A 22,500-nucleotide genomic window follows, 5' to 3' on the forward strand; every position below is an offset into this window, starting at 1 on the left:
AAGTAGTTAATGACACTTCAAATATCAACTTTCAGATAAACTAAAACTCAGTCAGTATGGAAGTCGCTCTGAGCTAACAAGCTAACTGCTAACCTCACTGGCTCAGCTGCTAAACAAGTTAACACAGTTATAAAAGCAGTGCCAGGCTGATGTCCACCTGTCTCCTGTCTCCTTCTGTCTCCTCTTGTCTCCTCTTGTCTCCTCTTGTCTCCTCCTGTCTCCTCTCATCTCCTCTTGTCTCCTCCTATCTCCATGTCTCTGCTCCACAGAGACAGGAGGGCTTCAGTACAGGTGGATGGTGACACAGTTTGGACTCTGCGTCTCCGTCCTCTGTGTCTTCTGTCTGCTGAGCGACTGTCTGAATGAACAGACTTTGCTGCAGCGTTAAATGTCGTCATGCTGTGATTACACACTGCAGCACATGAGATGAGTGAATGAATGAGCCTGTTATCTCACCACATGTTGCAGCTTCTCTCTCAGATTATGTGATGGTGACTCAGTGACTTTAATCCACAGATAAACAGGTGACGCTCACCTGAGATCTCCTGGTTATAAAAGCAGCTGCGTTCACTTGTCTCGTGACTTTAAACGGCAGCAGACTGACTTCTGCTGGTTGTAGGTTTTATATGATCACATCTCCTTCAGAGGATCAGCAGACTTAATTAAGCAAGTTCAGAGTGCCAGCAGCATCCAGGTTTCACACAGCAGAGCTTCCACTGAATCTGTGATTACCCAGCAGATCCTCAGAGAGCGCCGAGAAGGTGCTGAAGGGGAGGGTGGAGATGACTAATGAGCTGAGGGACGGGAAATTGATTGTGGGTGGAGAGAGCAGAGTCTGGAGACAGAGAACTAGAGTCGTTCCCGAAACTTTTTCTTCTTGTTTCTTATATGTTTTCCATGAGGACCACCAGCTCATTAAGTTTCAACCTACCTGCTTTCATGTCTGCAGTCGTGAAAAAGAAACTGAATGCAAACACAAACCCTTTGCACTCGGCGGCCATGGAAAAGTTAGCAAGCTGAAAAGAAAATGTGCAAAAGGGTCATAGAAACATGTTTCACACGTACTGCAGCAGATCCACTGTGCTTCAAGGACGAGGCCGCCATGCTGCCATTCAGCGCCGGCTCTCAGGAGTCCATGCAGATCCTTCACACTCCAGTACCTCCAGCACAAGTTTACACCCAGGAAGGGATTAAGTTCACCAAACACATCAGTGAGTCCTCGTCCTGGAAGCTTTTTTTCCTCTCACGCTAGAAGTAAAACACACAGAGTAGCTGTTGAGTTAGCTACGCAGCTAAACAGGGCTGCATCGAAGCAATAGATACATTTTGAGATATAAAAAGATTTATAATGACTGAAAGAGATAAAACATGAAAAGAAAAAGACACAACGACCAAACAGTGACAGTCTGTGGGTCTTGATCCTTGGAGACACACAAACATCAGTGTTTACTGATATTATTTCATAGTTAAATGTGTTCATTTATGTCACTGAATAAACAATGTCCAGGTTATTATTGATAAATCTAGAGCTTTATATGTTGTGACACCCCCCCCCCGTTGTTGCTCAGGAGTCAGTTTCTCCATTTTGCTCCTAATTCTGGATTCATCAGCTCCTGTGTGCCAGAAAGATTTTCCACCCTCCTGCGTCGTCGTCAGCAGTCGACTTTCGTTTAGGTAAACAGGCTGAATCTATGACATCTTAACAAATTAGGAGGCGTGAGACGCTCAGCTCTCTTCTCTGCTGCCCTACTTTAGACTTCAGCCTGATAAAACGCCTGTTTTAAATATAAATCTCGTCTCATCCAGCTTCATGCACTGACGCTCGGAGGCTCATCATCCATCCTCATCTCTCATCTTCATCACAGTGACTCTGAACATCACTGAGCAGCCTGCAGGTGAACATCAGCACAACTGTGACCACAGAGAGACCTCAGAGCAGAACACATATATTCCACACAGCTCATTGGCGGCGTGTTATTCATCATTTCAATGTGCAGCACCAGCAAATACACACAGACCAGAACCGTGAGCCGGTCCCAGGAGCAACAACACAACGGACTGCAAAACCAGATCCACACAAGAACCAGTACAAAGAGAACCTGAGAGGAACACAGCCCGCAGGGAATGGATCAGTCATGTGGGCACATTATATTCATAACCCCCCTGGCACGTAGAGGCTTTATATGAACAATTAACACGTTTCCTTCATCACCTTTTCATCCACCAAACACATCAGTCAAAGACAAACACAGTGCTGTGATCTCAGCTGATTTCCCTGTCGTCTGATCACACAGAGAGGAAGTCAGGCGCATATTCATCTCAGCATAGAGAGTGTGTGGAGGGAAAACCTGACCAGTCTCCTCGACTCTTCCAGTGGCAAATCATGACAATTATAGTGTTGAGTTACTGACTTCATATAATATATAATAATTGTAATGAGGATGATGATGTAGAAAATTTCAAACCGCAAAAAAACCATGATGAGCATGATGGGAAATGATCTCAAAGGAATCTAAACTGTGCCCAGTTCAGGGGTTGCATTTGAAGATTGTCCATTTCACAGGCTCCTTCAAATGTGGCTGAGAAGTGCATCCTTCATTTCCTCGGCAACGGAGGCTCCAACAGGTGGATCCTTTGTGGTCCAACATTTCCCAAGATTCCTTGCACACTGGTAATGAAAATAATATGTCAGCAAACGTGTGTTTCAGCTCAGTAACGGTACAACTGTTAAAACCAGGGACCTTAAAACTTGTTGTCACGGTTGCTAGGCAACAGAAGCCATGCTTCATGATGCAACGGTGAAGGCGGCCACAGCTGTAGACGCACAGTGAAAATCCTCCACAGGCCAGACCGTCTCCTTCTGGTTCAGTCTGCGTGGTCTGTGACAGGGTTAGGGTTGGACCGCGGCCCCTGAACTGGGACCCAGCTGCAGGTAGTGACCCTGCAGGATCCCCAGTCCTCACAGAATCTTCCACTGAGACTAAAAGCTGTGACCTGTGACATATTGTCTTCAGTGAACTAAATTAAACTCTGCTCACTGATTCGTTTAAAGTAGAAATACATGAATCAAACTCACTAACAGCCTTATTTCTGTGATTAACTACATTATAAACATTTATCAATTGCTCATAAACACTAAATGGGTGGGTGGATGAAATAATGTGTGGCTAATTTTTCTGACAACAGATTAATCACCTCAGTTCTCTGCAGCGGTTCCTTTTAAAAGAATGAGTCTGCGGGCGATTTAAGAGAAGAGAAGCTGATTAAACAACAGTGTTTGTGTGAATGGCAGAGGGACGGAGGAGCTGGGGGGAGCGGGAGGATCAGTGCAGATAAAAGACTGATATCCAGGGAATTAGATCAAAGTATGATGACAGCAGATGACGGAGGAAGAGGCAATTTGAGGATGAGGAACAGAAAAAGGAGGAAATGGAAGAGAGCAGGGAGAGATCAGAAAGATGAGATCAGATAGACGGGGGGGCCACAGAGAGGGGAAGCAAGATCAAACTTCCATTTGTCTGTTTTCTGACACACTTTGTGTTCATTAAAGGACAGAGGACAGCGTCTGTCCGAGGTTAAACCCGCGTCTTCCTGTTTAAACTGCCTGTTTTCTGTGGTGTCAGAGGGTTGAACTCTGGGAAACTTTGGACTTTTGATTGTAAAGTTTGACGGTGTGTTCGGTGAATCGCTGTCTGACTCTTTCATTACAGCCGCTCAGACTCATCTGAGAAGATATGTGGAGATTTGATTTCTGATTCTCCCACATCACTGAGGTGTCTGCCCGGCGTGTGGTGTGATGTTTGTTGTTTGTCGCTCCATTAAACCACGCTCGAATGGCGATCATTACCCTATTAAGTGTGTGTGTGTGTGTGTGTGTGTGTGTGTGTGTGTGACTGAAGCACTCAGGGACACATGCAGGGACAACTGAAAACAGACAGGAGAAGAAGACACCCATTTAAAGCCAAGACAGATGTAGAACAGAGAAGAGATCAAACGTCATAAATCCTGGTTATTCATGTAAATATGTACATACATATATATATATATATATATATATATATATATCACTGCAGCTGCCCCGGGGCCCCAAAAGCCACAGTTTCAGTACATAATGTGATTCTTTGCAAAATGTGCAGCACTAAAGTACAACAGGTCCTCCGTCCTCCGTCCTCTGTCCTCTGTCCTCCATCCTTCTCTGACCTAATGTAGGAAATGACAGAAATAGAAGAAGACAGAGCAACACCATAAAATAAACTATCACCTTTATGACAGAATAAATCAGTGGAGACAGAACGATGGTGTGAAACGATGTAAAGAACCAACAGGAAACCGCTCGGATAAGATCCTCACACTTTTGAAGGAGTGTGATTCAGCAGTTCTCTCCTCTCTCCTTATCAACATGCGGCAGATCTGAAGGCAGATCAGGGTGAAACGGAGGCTGCTTCAGAGCGTCGCTGGCCTTTCTCACAACTTCACTTAACTCTTGGAGAGAGGAGAGCGATGCAGGTGAACGACGGCGGAGAGAAGTGAGAAGATAATTCACTTCCCTGCAAATCGATTTGATACACTTGTGAAAAGCTTTGATATAAAAAAAAAACAGTTTTCAATGATTTTAATCCCTTTGAGACACAGAACTGGGACAAAAACAGTAAAATTGAGAGTGTTTGCCACATCAAAGCATGACAGATGATCAGGCTGCACACAATTGTTCTCAGGAAAATAAACCGTTTGAGAAGCTCGAAGACGACACAATGTGTATAATTATTGGTTTATCAGAATGAGAAGTCTGACTGTGGCTGGAGGGAGGATGGGGAGTGGAGGCTTTGCAGTAATCTGTGCAGGGATTGGTCTAAACTCTCCCCGGAGGGAGTCATGTACAGAGGGGAGGCTGCAGGCAGCAGCATTAGTCATGGGGAGCTCGCTGCAGCTCCTCACCTCTGCTCTGAGTTCCTGGCGGGACCAAAGCTCACCGACGGCCCGGACGGTGCAGAGGCTTCATCGCCTGCTGTTCCTGCTGCTGGCGTGGACACAAAAAACTGCAGCGCACGCCACACGGAGAGCAGAGGGCGCGAGGGGAGGTGACTCAGCCCGTGCAGACCACAGTGGAGTCAGAGGAATCCGGTGGAAAACTGAGTGTATTTCTCAACAGAAAACCTCTCTGAAGTCCTTGTTCATGTCTCTGCTGCTTTTGACTGGGGGCTGTTTAGCCACAGTAGCAGCTGTGAACTGAGGACTGGTTTTAAACTGGTACCAGCTCCTGATTGGTCACCAGCAGCAGGTTTGAACTTCAGTTCTTTCTGTTTGCTCACAGAGAAATTAACTTTTCCCCTAAGCTTTAGATGTCTGCTGTTCATTTTTAAATGCTTCCTGAAATCTACTCAGTCGTTTCTGAAACTAGCTGCTCATATTATTCAGAGTCAGTGCTGTCGACCTTTCAGCCGGTCAGATCACAGCCTGATGAGCTCTCTGATACGATGAGCGAAAGAGAAGAAAGAGCAGAAAAATAAAGAAATGAAAGCTATACATCTGTAGTGTCTCTACTTAACTACTATTAGGATAACATAAGTACCCATGTCAATAATGTCCTTACAATAACACGTCCAGCGGCTTTTGGGATGTAATTGCTGGTCAGACATTCATAGACTGCAGTTGAACAGTCAAAAAATAATCTCCTGTCTGGCCACTTCTCCTCGACCTCATGAGGTCAAAGAAAGATGTGATGGAGAATTCATCTGAGGAAAATAAGATTTTTTTTACGTGGAGGATAAATACTTCTTTCCTAAACACAAAAACAAACAGGAGTGAAACATTGATGAGATAAAAACACAGGAATATGACCCAGGAGAGCGGTGTTCGATTCCCATGTGACAGTAGCAGTTTATGTTGTTTCTATTCTCCATGACCGTTCGCTGTTATTATTCGTCTAATGTTGAGGAAGAACTTATTTTAACCCAAATCACCATCTTTACCTAAACCTGACCAAGACATGACTGTTATTATAGTAACCATGGCGAAAAAAGTAGGTATGTTTCTCTTGGTATAGTTTATCATTGTAACCATGACAACCAAATTCTGGTACACCTGGCACCGTAGGGGGGCTACTTCAGGAGATGCTGCTGTGGGTCGTATCAGAGCGTTGACTGTTGCTCAGGTTGGTGAATCTAAATTACAACTTCCTCAAACGTCTCGCTGTCTGTGACCTGCCTGTGATGTCACACAGCCTCGGAGCGTCTCCTCCGGGACGTCTCCGCCACGCTGCTCATTTCTGGTCATGCTGATAGTTTTGGACTTTGTGTCTATGATCATCAAGTTTACATCGAAATGCAATTATAAAGTCATTAAGACAATAATGTGGGAGAGGCAGAGCTCAAGTAAACAGCAAACTCCAATTATGTTAATGTGATTGACTTGTTAATCAGAGTAAACATAGACACTATCATAATGTATGTGGAGTTCAGTGACATTTTCATCAGCTGAAACAACTACACATCTATGAGTTTTCAGAATAATCTGTATTGGAGATGTTAAAATGTCTTTATCAGGTTGATTTTCCCACCAAACTGATTTATTTTCCTTCGATCAACTAAAGAACATCAACGTCGCCTCAGCTCAGATAAAGTCACTGAAACGGTTCCTCATGTGTGAGGAGAAAACATAACTGTCTCTGAGAATACTGATGTAGTCATGTGTGAATGTACCGTCAGGAGAGAGAGTTTACCACAACAGGACGAGAGACAGCTGAGGACATGGTGTGAGCGATGTGTTCAAACACCGAGTTTCACAGTGTGAAATCATGTGAGATAAAGAGAAGCAGCTTTTACATTTTCTACATTTCATCCCGAGCTGAAGATAAGAACAAACTGTTCTCATCCTTGTGCACCTCTGCCTCCGAAAAATAATGGTGTTGAGAATCACGGTGCTGCCGCGTGTCGGGACAGATTTAATGTTGACTATCAGGGATGTGAGGGGTGGGGGGGGGTCATTCCACATACTACCCTGGGGAGTATGTGGAGTGATTGTGAAGCTGATGAACAAAGACAGAGATTATGATTTGATTAAAAACATATATCCACACATTTGTGTTCAGGAGGAAAATACACACACAAATAAACCTTTGTGTTGCCCCTGAAAGTAGTTAGCTTCAAGTAAAGTGGATAAATGGCTGAAACACATTTAATTATACAAAAGTAATTTTAAATGGAAATATTCAGCTAAAAGCTCTTGACTATAAGAAACAACAGGGGCTTGATTTCTGCTGCAGTATTTTCCATGTTTGACTTTTAGGATGAGAACTGACCTGTGAGCTTTATTAATGTAATGCTATCTCAGTTAGCAAGTGTGACTGCAAATCCAATGAAGAGCAGGACAGAGCCGCTAACTTTAGCCTAAACACTGACATTAGCATCAGAGCCGACTTCCACACATCAGGTGTTTCTAACATGACCTTTAACCTCACAATTTGTTGTTAGCAAATGATATGCTAACTCTTTGTCTTAGGAAATAGTGCTACATTACTGCTAGCATTAGCAGCTAATGCTAGAGCAGAGGAACACTGTTGATATTCATAGGAAGATAAATTGGTGGTTCTAAGAACCAATGTAGTTTTACATCTCCTCTCTCAGGCTTCTCTCTGTAGCTCCAGTAACAACAGTCAGCCAATCAGAAGAGAGGATCTGAGCCTCTTTTCTTTTTGTGACATCACAAAGTTGCAGAAGTCCTGACGGCTGGTTTTAAGGCTCAGTTTCTGAATACAGGCTGTGTGCATTTCTCTGTGGACTGAGGCTTTGATACTTTCACAGTATTAATATCGAACCTAGACCTGCTTTATAATCACAAACACATGGACGTCTACCTTTAGACTGGATGGAGCTTTAAGTATAACAATTAATTAGTGAGCAGAAATATTGAACAAACGAAGATTTTTTAGATTTTTTTTCATCATATAGAGTGAACAACATGACATTGTGTTGTCAAATGCTCTGTTCCACAGCTGGATTGTAGTTGTTTAAATTATTAGAAAAGTCAGTGTGATTTTGAATGAGGTTTGTCTGGAAGCTCCAGTTTGACCTCAGGTCTCTGTACAGCGACTACAGCTCCATCTCCACTGCTTCAACAGGTGGACAATTACAAACACTGACACACACTGTGAGCAGACATTGTTGCCAAGCTGTGATTGGACAGTTGTCACAATTAGGGGGAGGGGTTTAGCAAATGATCATTTGTGATACTCCTCTGAAAAAGATGATTTCTGTCGGCCTGTCTTCTGCCCTCTCCTCCATCTCCTTTTATTGTCTCATTTGCTTTCTTCTCATTTCTCTGCTCTCCTCAGTTCTCTCTCTCTGTTCTCAACATGTGCTCATTGTTGATGTTAATTGAGGATTCAGGCTGTGCTGTTTGATCTCAGCCGATATGAGTCTGTGCTGCCTCCGAGATGAGATGTTTTATGAGAAAGAACATATTTGATTCTCGTGCAGCCATAGAGGCTAAACCAGTCATTATTCCTGTCAAGTGTGTGTGTGTTTGTGTGTGTGTGTAATGGGAGGATGAGAGAGGGAGGGGAAAAGAGATTTGTTTTCTTTATCCTTAATGAGTATACACATACTCAGCTGAGCGTTGCCAAAGAAGAAACTGAGAATAATTTCAGCCCTAATCACTGTAATTACTGTGTGTTTGTGTGTGTTTGTGTGTGTGTGTGTGTGTGGGTGTGTTTGTGTGTGTTTGTGTGAGTGTGTGTGTGTGTGTGTGTGTGTGTGTGTGTGTGTGAGACCAGCCCTGCTTTACATAACATATATACCATAATATGTATATGTGCTGCTGGTTTGTACGAAGGAGAGCTCATTACATAAAGGTGCTTCTCATTTACATAAACCTCATCATACCCATCATCCTATGCTTTGTTGAAGTGTTGTGTCAGGTCACAGTCGAGACAGGGAACATGGAGCAGAGAGTTCATATGGAGGCAAAGAAAAACTAAAGGCTCAATGTGAAACTTATTCCTAGAGACTGAGGTTTGGGTTAATAATGGCTGAATATGTCACACTGAAATTTAAACGCTGCTGAGTTTATTGCATTTAAATGTTTTCATTTGAAAAACAACATCCTGTAAACATGAAAACAGCTGTAAAAAAGAATCATGAATGTGGCTCCTGAACAGACGATGGCAGACTGTGGTCGGGCTGCAGCTGTCCTCAGGTCGGCTGTGGCATTTCAGCCGTGCTCAGTGTAGAATTAAAAGGCCTAATGTGTGCCAGGAAAACATTTCCCACATCATTACACCAGCAGCATCAACCCGACGCTGACACAAGGCAGGATGGATCCACAGGTTCAGGTTTAAGCTCTCACCATCTGTATCGAGCAGCTGAAGTCCAGGCCCATCAGAGCAGGTGATGTTTAGGTGAGTGTGAGCTGACAGGAGAAGGTCAGCACAGGTGTTGGGCCTTAATAATTCACACCATGAATTCAAACACAACTTTATTTACATGAAAAGTCACACACACGCACACGTTTGCTGTCCTGAGAGTTGTGTAGTCAGCAGTTTTTAAAATGAGCCGATAAACATGGAAATTTGGCCACTAAAGTTTCTCTGCTTCCAAACGATCAATATCACCACTGTTACCCAGAGGTGGACCACTCAGCAATAAGGCCTTGTGTGTGTGTGTGTGTGTGTGTGTTTGTGTGTGTGTGTGTGTGTTGGTGGATGTTAGCGCAGATGCTGCTACAGCATCAGTGACATCAGAACTTGAGAGTATTTCTTTATTGAAAGAAGAGCAGAGAACGACACTGAAGACTCTTCTCAGTGGAAAAGATGTTTCACTCCTCTCCTGACTGACTTTGCTGATCCGATGAGAGAAAAAAAAAAAAAATGACAAGGAAACAGAATCTGATTGGTTGAAGTTGGACAGTGATAGACAGATGGTTCATCCAATCACCTGCCAAGTATTTTTTGCCCTTTTCCAAACAGTTTCCCAGATGGTTCTGTGTAACGAACCATCTGCTGCGTCAGGTTGGTCTGGACTTGACTTGTTGGTTCACCAGAAAAACTCGAACTCCTCGGAGCCATAACTCAGTTAAACCTGAACTCTGAGACATGAAACACATATTTTTAGATTCAGAATAATTTACACTTTCTAAGATAACTTGTAGGTGAATGGACAGAAACACAGACCCTCCCTCTACCTGCAGAACTTCATTCCGAATCCTCTTGTTTCTAAGTTTCCTTCAGTATCACAGTGATCCAGTGACAGTTGTCTGAACATCCATGGGTTCACTGCAAACAGGAGCTGATCACAGCTGATTCAGCTGCTGTTAATGGGGAGTGTTTGCAAAAATGTAAACAGTAGCAAAAAAGCTTTGGCTAAAAAGTGCTCAAGTTGCAGCCTGCAGCAGACTCACTGAACCCATGGCAACGTGGACCTGAAGCTGAGGGGAGTCCAGCAGTGTCAGGCTTTAAAAGCCCTGCTCTACAGTAAACTCCAACAAAATAAGTGAAAATTTTGAAGAAGAAAAAAATCTTTCCACTAGTAATTATATTCAGACATTTATCCACAGAGGAGTTGGAGGAGGGAAAAGTCTTTTCCAGCATCAAAAACCTTCAGTTTGCAAGAAATAAATCGGTTGTGACAGTGTGAGATCTGATTTTGAATTTGTTTTTTTGGAGCTGTCCTCTACAATCGCTCATATTCCCACTCACACATTTAAAACACATGCTGTCCACATTCATATGCATGCTCTTCTCACACTCGCCAGACTCCCGGTGACTGTTTCTGTGTGTGCATCTGTCAGGCAGCTGAGAATGAGATGAGTAAACAGCGAACAGTGGTGTCTCTCTGTGGAGCAATACTAATCAGCCTCCAGCTCGCTCATTAGCCTGCATGCTAAATACCTTGCTCATTAGCCTGCATGCTAAACACATCAGTCATTAGTCAGACTGGTAAATTAGCCATTTATTTGACTTCATGTTAAATACCAACGTCAGTGTTAAATGTGTAATTTAGCAGGCTGAACTCTAAGCACCTCTGTGATTAGGCGCTTGCTCGGGCCAGTTACCGGACAGAATACTTAAAGCCTGACATATTAGCATGCATGCTGAATAGCTCCGGTCAATACTAAGTGCCCCGATCTATTAGCTTAAAGGATGTGGCAATCTAGTCCGAGCAATTACTAAAACACTGCCTGGTCGTTGTGTGCCTGAACGACTGCACCTTACAAATTCTGCTCTTCCAGCAGCTGAGCCCAGAGCTGTGGGCAGTCCTGCAGGTACGCTGTGTTTTTATTATTGCAAGACTGTTTTTTGTAACCTATCACCTGTCCTGGTGAAAGTCTTAAAAACCATGAAGCCAACCTCAGCTGGTTTTAAATAAATTATGTGTCGTATGGAAAATGTTTTTAGGAGCCTTAGATTTAATTTGGTGAAAACATATTTAATTGTCATGAGCAGGGCAAGTTTTCCAGATGGTTTCCTTCAATATTTAGTAAAATGTCATGTAATATTTTGTCTGTGTTGATCTGTTTTGGCAGGAAGGCTGGATTCTGACAGAACGCCTCAGCATGAGCATAATACAACAGTTTAAAAAAGAGTTTTAGTCCGACTCGCTCTTTATCCGACCTTAAAGGTCCATATTTTAACTTCTCCAGTGTTTTATCTGAAGTGTTGATCTCCATCAGAAGATATATTTGTGGTTTAAGAACCAAAAACTATCTCAGTGTAGTTTAACATCTCCTCTCTCAGGCTTCTCTCTGGAGCTCTGGTAACAACAAGTCAGACTGTTTTCTGACTGATCCAATAAAGCATCTACCTTTAGACTGTGTGGGCCTTTAAACACTGAATTGTAACATTGTGTAGATATAGATCAGAATCAGAATCAGAATCAGAATCAGTTTTATTGCCAAGTATGTTTTCACATACAAGGAATTTTTTCTGGTGATTGGTGCAATTGATCAGCAACAGTGGGGCTCTCTAGCCTTGTTGATGAGGCTAATAGCAGATGGGAAGAAGCTATTTTTGTGGCGAGAGGTTTTGGTCCTGAAGGACCGCAGCCTCCTGCCAGAGGGGAGTGTCTCAAAGAGTTTGTGTCCAGGGTGGGAGGAGTCAGCTACAATCTTCCCTACACGCCTCAGAGTCCTTGAGGCGTACAGGTCCTGGAGGGACGGAAGATTGCAGCCAATCACCTTCTCAGCAGAGTGGATGATACGCTGCAGTCTGTTATTGTCCCTCTCCGTGGCAGCAGCGTACCAGATGGTGATGGAGGAGGTGAGGATGGACTCAATGATGGAGGTGTAGAAGTTCACCATCATAGTCCTTGGCAGGTTGAACTTCTTCAACTGCCTCAGGAAATACATCCTCTGCTGAGCTTTTTTGATGAGGGAGCTGATATTTAGCTCCCATTTGAGATCCTGTGTGATGGTGGTTCCCAAGAAGCGGAAATGCTCCACGGTAGCCACGGGGGAGTCGCACAGGGAGATGGGAGTGGGTGGGGCTGGGCTCTTCCTGAAGTCCACTATCATTTCCACTGTCTTCAGAGCGTTTAGCTCTAGGTTGTTCTGCCTGCACCAGGTCACCAGACGCTCAGTCTCCCACCTGTAGGATTTAGATAGATTTGTATTTTGTTGATTTATTACCTAATGTGAATGTTTAAGATCTGATGTCCAGTGATTTCTGTTTTGATCTATTTTCTCTCTAAATATATACAGTATATATAATTTAGTTTGTGCTTGTTGAATTTAAAACATGTGGAAATGTTTTTTTATTCAGGCCCTTTATTTAGATTCATCTAGAGGCTCTATTTCTGTGCAGACTGAGCTTTAATGTGGCTGCATGTCCGTCGGGTCACTGATGAGCGCTGGTTGCTGATAGCCTCGTCATTAGAAGTTGGAATCAATGATTGCATAGGAGTTGTGAGTGTGCTGCTTCCACACTTTTTGTTTCCAGCAGAATTCATCCTGATTACTGAAGCACCAACTTAACTATTATGGACACTGAACTATAACTACTGTGGCATTATCAGAACAAATCAGCCAAATTAAAGGACAAATTAAAAGCCCTTCAAATTAAGAGACAGAAGACCAAGACACGTTATTGTGTAGATGCCGCTCTGAATCACCCAGAAGTATTTCCTGATCCGACCCCTTTCAGCAGGACCACTTCATTTGTCACTTTTACAAATCAGTCACAAAAATAAAAGCATTTCCTGATCTTTCATCACGATGGTGAAGGTTTTTTCAGTTTTAGACACCAACACATCTTGTTGGGGTCAGAACCTAATATCCATGCTTTTAAGGTTGGGGAACGATGTTTAAAGGAATCTGTTGGTAGGAAACAGGAAACAAACGGTGGTTTCTGGGGTCAAGGTGTGACCCCCGCCTGTTGACTTTGTGGCTGTCACCACAGAACATCAACATATGTTCTTCTTAATTTGCTTAGATGACAGATGCTGTTGTTTGGGAGAACAGTCTCAGTTCTCATACTGTCATCTCATTTGGCAGACATAACATACGCTGCAGTCAGGATGTGGTTTACAGTGTTGTATGGATCCCATACTGTGCTGCTATATACAGCTTTAAGTCCATCTAATACTGAGGACGTGTGGTGAGTGCTGTACCGCCTGCTGAAAACATGTTCCAGCAAGAACAGCTGAACCTGTGCTTGTTTCTGTGTCAATATGTGAGCGACTGTCTGCCTGCAGTGTTGACAACTACAACAACATGACAGACCTGCCGGCCTGGAAGCTGCTCTCTCAGCGCCGCCGTCCTGTTGTTCGACTGTCGTCTCCGTATGGTCATCATTGTTGGCACGCCACACGTGTCTGTGGTGGTGGACGGAGCTGGTGGGTGCTGCACCAGATCTCTGTGTGAATACAACTGAATACGACTGGAGCAGCTTGAATGGAGCTGAATCACCTCTACCTGTGAGGAGCTGCTGTAGAACAGTGATCTCCAGCTGTTTGTGTCTGACCCGCCGCCCTCCTCCTGGTCACATGGGCTCAAATAACAGTTACATCACTGATCTTACTGAACTGTATCCTGCTAGGTTGGATGGTGGGTCCTGATGGGCGGGGCTTGGCGGATGGTTGAGGGCGGTGACTGCTTTGTTGTGACATCACAAAAACCATCCCAGTGTAGTTTTACATCTCCTCTCTCAGGCTTCTCTCTGGAGCTCTAGTAACAACAGGTCAGTCAGCCAATCAGAAGAGAGGATCTGAGCCTCTCTTCTGATTGGCTGACTGTTTTCTGAGTGATCCAATAAAAATATAGCAGATTTCAGGTAAACACTCAAACCAAATCCTGCAAAGTTGGATGGTGGGTCCAGGTGGGCGGGACTTGGGGCATGGCTGAGGGTGGTGACTGTTCTGTTGTGACATCACAAAGTTCCAGAAGTCCTGACGGCTGGTTTTAAGGCTCAGTTTCTGAATACAGGCTGTGTGCATTTCTCTGTGGACTGAGGCTTTGATACTTTCACAGTATTAATATAGAACCTAGACCTGCTTTATAATCACAAACACATGGACGTCTACCTTTAGACTGGATGGAGCTTTAAAAAACGAAGCTGCTTTTGTCTTAATTTAAGAAACCATTGTTATGGATTTTGGTGATAATTCTGACTCTGTTAGAAAAGGCAGATGTGCTTTTCTAACAATTACTAAGGGTCAGGAATTAGTGAAGGGCCAGGTACAGTTTAAATTTCCATTTGTTTTTAGTTCCTTTAGTAATTTGACATCTACATTGTGTAGACATGTTTTATACAGTGACTGAAGATAAATGATGACGATGGTAAACTGAAGCTGCAGCAGTTGGTAGATGACAACAACAGTCACATGACAGGATAGAGAGCAGAAGAAGAGGTGTGGTGAAGATGGCAGCTGCAGGATGTTTAGGGGTGGACACTCTCTCCTCTCCCCTGTCAGTAATAATTAAAAGGGGGCAGTGAAAGCTGAGAGGAGCACTGGGGAGGAGTGCAACTAAGCACTTTGTGATTTCTCAAATTCAGCTTATTTCACACACCTTGACACACACACACGCACATACTCCTCCACATGCAAGCAGGCAAACTGCATGTGTGCATCTTTGGCTCGTGCAGGAGACGCAGTGCAGCACGGCTTCGTCTAACCAGCCGCTCACAGCCGTCGCCCCGCCGCCACGTCCGTCTGATCCTCCTCAGAAATGAGGTGTTGTAATGGTCTCACAGTTAAATTGGTTTGTATCAGCTTTTCTTCAGAATCGTTCTAATGCAATCAACATAATTCAACCCACACGAGCATTTCATTGCACATCTGCTGACAGCTGTGTCTCAGACAAAATGCTTTTATATAGATTTGTTTTGACTAATATGTTCTGGGGGAAATTAAGTGGTCGGCCCGGCCCGGTGTGACAGCTGCACGCTACAGCGCAGCAGTAGGTGGAGGTGAGGAGGGAGGGATAAAGGTGGGTGTAGAGAGCTGAGGACTCTGGGTCTCTCTCCCTGTGACTCACATGTTGTTTGGATTTTGCTGCTGAAAAACCAACATCAGTGTCAGTGCATGAAAAAGTTGTGTGTGTATGTAGATGACAGGACGTTCAGGGTGTGGAGGTCAGGGTGGTGAGGGACATGTAGCATAACTGACCGAAAGTTCAGGTCCCCTCACAGACCTGTAATTCACCTTCACCTTTTCATTGGCTGTAATCACAGTCTGCCTGACCTTAACCTTTTTGAATTAAATAAAGGAGCCACATCATCGACTGAAATTTATATCTTTAAAGATAAAAAAAATTATTATTAAAAAAAAAACAAATTTGTTTATTGGCTCAAAATAGGGATGGAAATGAGGCACAGGGGTGGCCTTCATGTGTTGGGGGTCAGGAGTAACAGTGACGCTCTGAGCTGTGACTGAACTGTGTGTTTACTGCTGTTTTATTATTTCAAAGGTTTTTCACCTCTGAAATAAAGGAGCCACATCATCGTGATCTGGGAATCACATGAAACTAAAGATAATTTACATCTTTAAAGGAACTGAGAGCGAATCCTGAACACATGGAGCCGGGTCCTGGTCTCTAGATCCCACAGTCTGAGAGACTCAGAGCTGAGTTAACTAACTGTCCTTCACTCTTTGACAGTCGAACAAGAGAAATAAACTGTGAGTTGTACGACTCACAGGCTGCTGCAGCGCAGACGTCTTCAGTATTTCACTAACAAACAAAGGAAAAGGTCGTCACTGCTTCAACAAACTGAACTGTTCGTACAGCTGTAATGAAAACTACAGTCTCAGTGTCCACATGTAGGACCTGAGCCAACAGGAGGAGGAGAGAGAACCATGAAGAAGATCTGATATTATCAAAATAAAAACATCATGTGTGTCAGCGAAGCCTTCAGCCAATCAGGACAAAGTGCTGTCGTCACAGAGGTGGTTCAGGAGGGAACCTGCAGCCGCCTCGGTCCTGCAGGGTTTTAGTGTCATGTGACGTGGTGACGTTCTGCAGCGTGTCAGAGAATTTCTAACCAGCGTGCACCATGTGACCTGTGACCTGTGACCTGTGACCTCGTGTGTTCTAAAACAATAACGTGTGTGTGTTTATAGTGGTAATGACGGTGTTACAAAATCCATGTTGTGGCAGGTGACAGTGATGGAACGTGGTGAATTAGACAGAGATCGTGGTTTTGGATCAGGTTTCTAACATGTAACAGTCACAGGGGCCATTTCTCTGCAGTGGACACTGGTGTTTTTAATAGCAGGAGATTTTGATGGTGTGGTGTTCGTACTGTTACCTGAGTGAGTGGTCCTGCTCCCCTGTGAGACACAGATCCAGATGTTGTGAGGGTCTGAGAGGTGAGATCGTTCCTCCACCTTCTCCACCTCCTCCACCTCCTACACCTCCGTCTCTAGAGTCAATAACTGCAATGAAAAACACCTCCAGCAGGAAAATACACAAGTGTTACTCATAACCTTCTTCACATTTTCCTTCGACCTGAGCGGTGAACTGCCAGGTGTGTGCAGAGCATCACTGAGTGTGTATGTGTGTGTGTGTGTGTGTGTGTGTGTGTGTGTGTGTGTGTGTGTGTGTGTGTTCATGCCTGCAGGTGAACATCTCCCCTGTTTATCATCACTGCCCCCTTCCCCCCGTCAGGCTGAATCACCTGTACACTAACACACTCTCTCTCACTGCCTCACACACACACACACACACACACACTCCTGGTTTCATAATTGGAGAACATGTCTGTGATAATTAGCCTTCAGCAGAAACAGTGAGTGCTGTCATTAAACATGTGACTGAGCAGGACGTTTAAAATGATGTCACCGCTCCATGACCTGATCACATGATCTGTGTCGTCAGACTGATTTTATCCTTCAGATATAAAATCATTTATTTCTTAGTTTGTTTCCACCTTCACACAAAGACACAGAACCGTTTCTCCTTCCTCTCGACTTCGCGTGTTCGTTCAGTCTTTAAAGACGTTTGAAAACTCGACAGCAGCAGCTCTTGTGTCCCCGTCACCGTAAACCTGTGGTTTCCGATGGCAGAACAGGTTCACACAGTGTTGGTGATCCGTGCATGGACCAGACTCTCAGCTCTTCACTGTTGATGCTTCATGGTTCAGACCTGGAGAATGATGATTGGTTATTACTTAACCCAATCAGGAAACATCCATGTTGACCGTAGGTACGTTTCCACAGGAGCATGTGTTACGTTATATTCTGGCTCATTGTTGCGTCGTCACCTTTTCCAGCTTCATCACTTCTGTTGCTTCAGTGATTTATTCAGTCTGTGCTGGTGTGTTTGAGGGAATCCAGTTGTTCATAATCACCTTCTCTGTGACCAAACAATGAGAGGAAGATATTTCTGTTCTTATTCTGTTCTTAGAAGCAGCTCTGCTGAGGTGATGTAAATCTCCCAGAACATGTTGGAGGTGTGAGTGGACATGTGAGTGTTGGTCATCGCCTGCTTTGTTATTTCAAACCAGAGCTCTTTCATTTTAATGGAATTTTAACTCAAAGAAGTCAAAGACTGGATACCAGTTTAAAAAAAATTCAAGCTGAGATTTTTATGAAATTATTGTTTATTCCTGTTGATTTTTATCTGTCTTGTGGTTTTGTTTGGTGACTATAGTGTTTTTTATTTTACTATATTCATGCATATGCATTTTTATGCATATGTGAAGCACTTTGGAACTGTTTTTTTAAGAAGTGCTATATAAATTAGGTTTATACTACTACTACTACTACTACTAATAATAATAATAATAATAAATACATAAAAAAACTGCTCCAGTTGATAAAAGTCAGACACAGATTTGTTTGTCTTTCTGGTTTTGTCCAAATCGACGTCTGTTTTTTCTGGTCAGAGTACAAACCTCCATCACCTCCACCCCCACACTCCCCACCGCTCCACAAGAACACATCCTGCACTGACACTGGCTGTTGGCAGGTTTAATGAGCACTGCTGAATCCTCCTGGTCCGAGGATCCTCTGCTGCGTCTCCTCGTGTTAAGGATGCAAAAAGCAGCTCCACCAAAAGCAGCCGCTGCCAGTAAATTGCAGACACAGAGCAGCACTTTTGCCAATACCTCTGCCTGTTTTTAGTATTCCTTCCATCTACCCTCAGCACCGATCTATGGACATTACGCCGACCGCCAAAAATAGGCACAGTCTGCTCTCACATCCAGCATTTATTTAGAGAGGTTCCTACTTTAAAAGCCTGATAGGAAACCCTTCCCCTGGAGAAGTCAACATATCTCTTTTCCTTTTTTTTCCCATCAACACACAGAATCAATAGCTGCTGTCTTTGCTCCAGCACATGAAGGGGGATCACTTTCAGGTGGAGCTCAGGAGAGCCGTGCCTCTCTGTTGATGCGTTCAGTTGTTGCTCCACTTGCCTTGTTTATCTCTCATGAAGTATTATTTCTCTCCGTAAGAGTAAATTAGTTGAAACTCCCCGGGACATGATGATCTCAGCTCTGTAACTATGGGCGGGAGCCGTGCCAGAGGAGCGGTGGGAGGGAGCGACGCTGCTAAATGCCAGACAAATGCTCACGGGGTGGCAGAGAGACTGCGGAGAAATTTAAGGCAGTGTTGAAACGGGACTGGAGTAAATGAGCAGTAGAGTTTTTCTGGCATGCTAATATGCGGCGCTAAGATTAAAAACAAGACACCAAATGAGCAGAAGTTGTTAGTTTGGAGATCCTGGCACGGCGCGGCGTGCTCCCGGAGATGCCAATGAAAATGTCACGCTGCCTCTGAATGCAGTGTGAATAAGCTTCTCTCTGCTGAGTGTTTACCTGCAGGATAAAGGGAAATGTTGGCTGTTGGGAGCAATCTCCCATAATCCTCAGTCCATTTCCTGTTAAAGGTAAAAAAGAAAAACAAGCTCTTTGATCAGCAGGCAAAGCTAAGCTCGTGCATCAACGCCACATTTAGTGTTTGTGGAGTCACTTCAGGAGTTCGTTCAGAGGAAAGTTAGTTCCTTTCTGTCCCAGAATAAACAGCAGCACTTTAACTTTCTGTAAACAGGCGATGTGCAGAAACAGCTGTGTCAACAGGAAGTGTGTCTTCACTGAACATCAGCTGAAAAATGTCTGTCCTGTCCCGTCCCTGCATCAGTGTTTGATTGACAGTTGTATTGATCAGTGAGAGAGCTCTGTTTGTAGTGAACGACCTCCCCCAGCACTGATCACTGAACAAGGTAGAGCTTCAGTTTGGCCCTAATCATCCACCAAACAGTTAACAAGCCAACATGTGGCCCCTGCACATGTGGGCCCCCTAGGCTGCAGCTCACACCCTGGTTTTATGGTAACACAATGAGCCAATAAAAGGCAACAAAGAGGAACACAAAAATCAGACACAACAACTTTTACATTCTCAAAAAAACACATTCAACACAACGAGGAGAAGCACGATATAAACAAAACACTGCATGTTAACAAAACATGTGAGTTTACACAACAGGAGATTTTTAACACTGAGCTGCTTCCATCCGGAGGATCAGACCTGATCAGAGGTGAACATGTCACAGTGTGTCAAAGGCAACGCACTGCTGGGGTTAGATACACACACACACACACACACACCATGTGACACACGTTACATTCAGTATGACTAAAATAACATAAAACAGGACGTAAACAGTTTGATGTGAACACAGTTTAAAATAAAAACAAAGCGTCACGTTAGAACATGTTCAACACACTTCCTGTTTCCATGTGCAGCAGTAAAGCCCGACAGTGTCACTGTGTGTGACATTGCGACCCTCAGGTGTGTGTGTGTCTCTGGGAGGCCTCTGTGTGACTCTGCCTGTTTACTGTTGATGTGGCTGCAGACAGAGGAGTTGATGATGAGCTCCCCGCTGGCTCCTTCTGTTGCTGTATTGTCCTGAAGTGACATTTAGCCACTTCCTCATGCTGTTTGTCTTCTCACTGCAGCACAACAGCAAACAGACGTGATGAGAGGAATATCTGATGAAGTCGACACTGACGAAGCAAAATGTTGGTGAATGTGACGGAAACATTTCATGGAGCCTCAAAGTTTCTGCTGTTGTCAGTGTTTGGTTTACAGATGACTATAATCCTGACTATTAAAGGTCCCATATTGCGTAAAGTGAGATTTGTCTTTTTTATTATAAATACATTTTACACACTGAAGCAGGTCTAGGTTCTATATTAATACTGTGAGAGTATCAAAGCCTAAGTCCACAGAGAAATGCACACAGCCTGTATTCAGAAACTGAGCCTTAAAACCAGCCGTCAGGACTTCTGGAACTTTGTGATGTCACAACAGGGAGGTTCAGATCCTCTCTTCTGATTGGCTGACTGACCTGTTGTTACTAGAGCTCCAGAGAGAAGCCTGAGAGAGGAGATGTAAAACTACACTGAGATGGTTTTTGGTTCTTAAACCACAGATATATCTTCTGATGGAGATCAACACTTCAGATAAACCACAGGAGAAGATAAAATCTGTGAACTGTGAACACAACATTTACATGAGGTGTGATGATGAGTTTGTGGCCTGGAAAACAGAAACTATGAGATAAAAAAGGCTAAAAGGCAAATTTTGAGTGAGGGACCAGAACAGCCTGAAGCTATAAGATGACAGATCACCAGGCTGTGAAAAAACTGAAGAGAACAAATGACAAAGAAAAGCAGGATTTGAAGACACAACTGGATCTGAGCTTAGTGACAACACGACACAGCTCATATTAAACCACGTGTGATGTGTGATGTCTTCAGAATCAGCCAGACTAAGCTCATTTAATGTTTGCGACTGTTTCACTCGGAGTTGTTTTTCATTTTTTCTCGCAGTGATTGCTTTTGTTTGTTGTCCTTGATGCATTACAGAAGAGCACACAATGTTTTCTGGCAGTCAAACACAAACTTTTAGTGGGTGAAGCTCTGAAAACATGAGGAGTGATGACAGCCGGGCCTCAGTGCGGATGATGTTTAAAAGACAAATTACTCTCTGAGTGATCACACTGGAAATCTTCTGAAATCACAGCTACAACTGTGAAACTGTCAGATGTGACACTTCTCTTTGTGCAGCATGTTGCAGTTGTTGCATCACATCGTTCTCTGGTCCTCTAATGGCACAAAATAGGTGGAACAGAGAATCTGGTGTGGATGTATTGAGTGTTTTTTATTTCTTGTGCTAATGTTTGTCAGAGAACAGGAGACGGTCTCTTCACTGAACTCATCCCTGATATGTCTGATTTTTCATTGCGTCATTTATTGTAGTTTATTGTGAGTCCCACGGCTCATGAAGGTGTGTTTGAACACACACAGCTGCTGATACACATCACCTATAGTATGGAAGATTTAAAATACCTGAAAACAAATCAAATGTAGGAATGAAATCAAATAATTCAAATTATGTGACATGTATTTCCTTTTTACCTACATATTTGTTGTCTTGTAATTAAACAGAAAACATGTTGAAAGGAAAATGATTTTGAATGTCAGGAATACTGACATGTATTTCTTCATATCAGCTCCAGGCTTGAAACTTTATATAGTTGATTAAAAAACAAATATTACCAAATTGACGGCTCAAGGTCTAATTGTTCAGGTAACACATAGGTTTACTTTAAAATGTGAATAAATTGTAAAAATAAAGTATTTTCCAATAGTTCTGTAAATTCTAGGGACAGAAAAATCAACGTTTCCATAGAATGACTCTCACAGTACACAGAGATTTTAAAGCCTATATTTATTTACATTTTTGGCTAAATGTTATTTCATTAAAAATATGCTGAATTTTGTATCAGCAGCTCCTGATTGCAGTGAACCCATGGATGTACAGACAACTATCACTGATCACTGTGATACTGAGGAAAACGTAAAAACAGAAGGATTCTGAATGAAGTTCTGCACTTTGACTGGGTGTTTTTTCTTTGATTTCTATGTGGATATATGGAGGTTTAGTGGTGACGGACGTCAGAGATAATGACATCCTCGGACAGGTTAGGTCCCACTGAACCTGAAAATATGTGTATCATGTCTGAGTGTTCAGGTTTGACTGAGGTATGACTTCAAGAAGAAGTTCC

General features: G+C 43.4%; 1 protein-coding gene across 1 annotated transcript in view; it reads left to right on the forward strand.

Moving 5' to 3' along the window:
• Nucleotides 1–22,500, forward strand: part of LOC139611560 (GDNF family receptor alpha-2-like) — a 77,502-nt gene that overhangs the window by 4,928 nt on the left and 50,074 nt on the right. The window lies entirely within an intron of this gene.

Source organism: Trachinotus anak, unplaced genomic scaffold, assembly GCF_046630095.1.
Source record: "Trachinotus anak isolate AG129_WGS33_773 ecotype Australia unplaced genomic scaffold, CSIRO_AGI_Tana_v1 ptg000028l, whole genome shotgun sequence".
In the NCBI taxonomy this organism is placed as follows: Eukaryota; Metazoa; Chordata; class Actinopteri; order Carangiformes; family Carangidae; genus Trachinotus; species Trachinotus anak.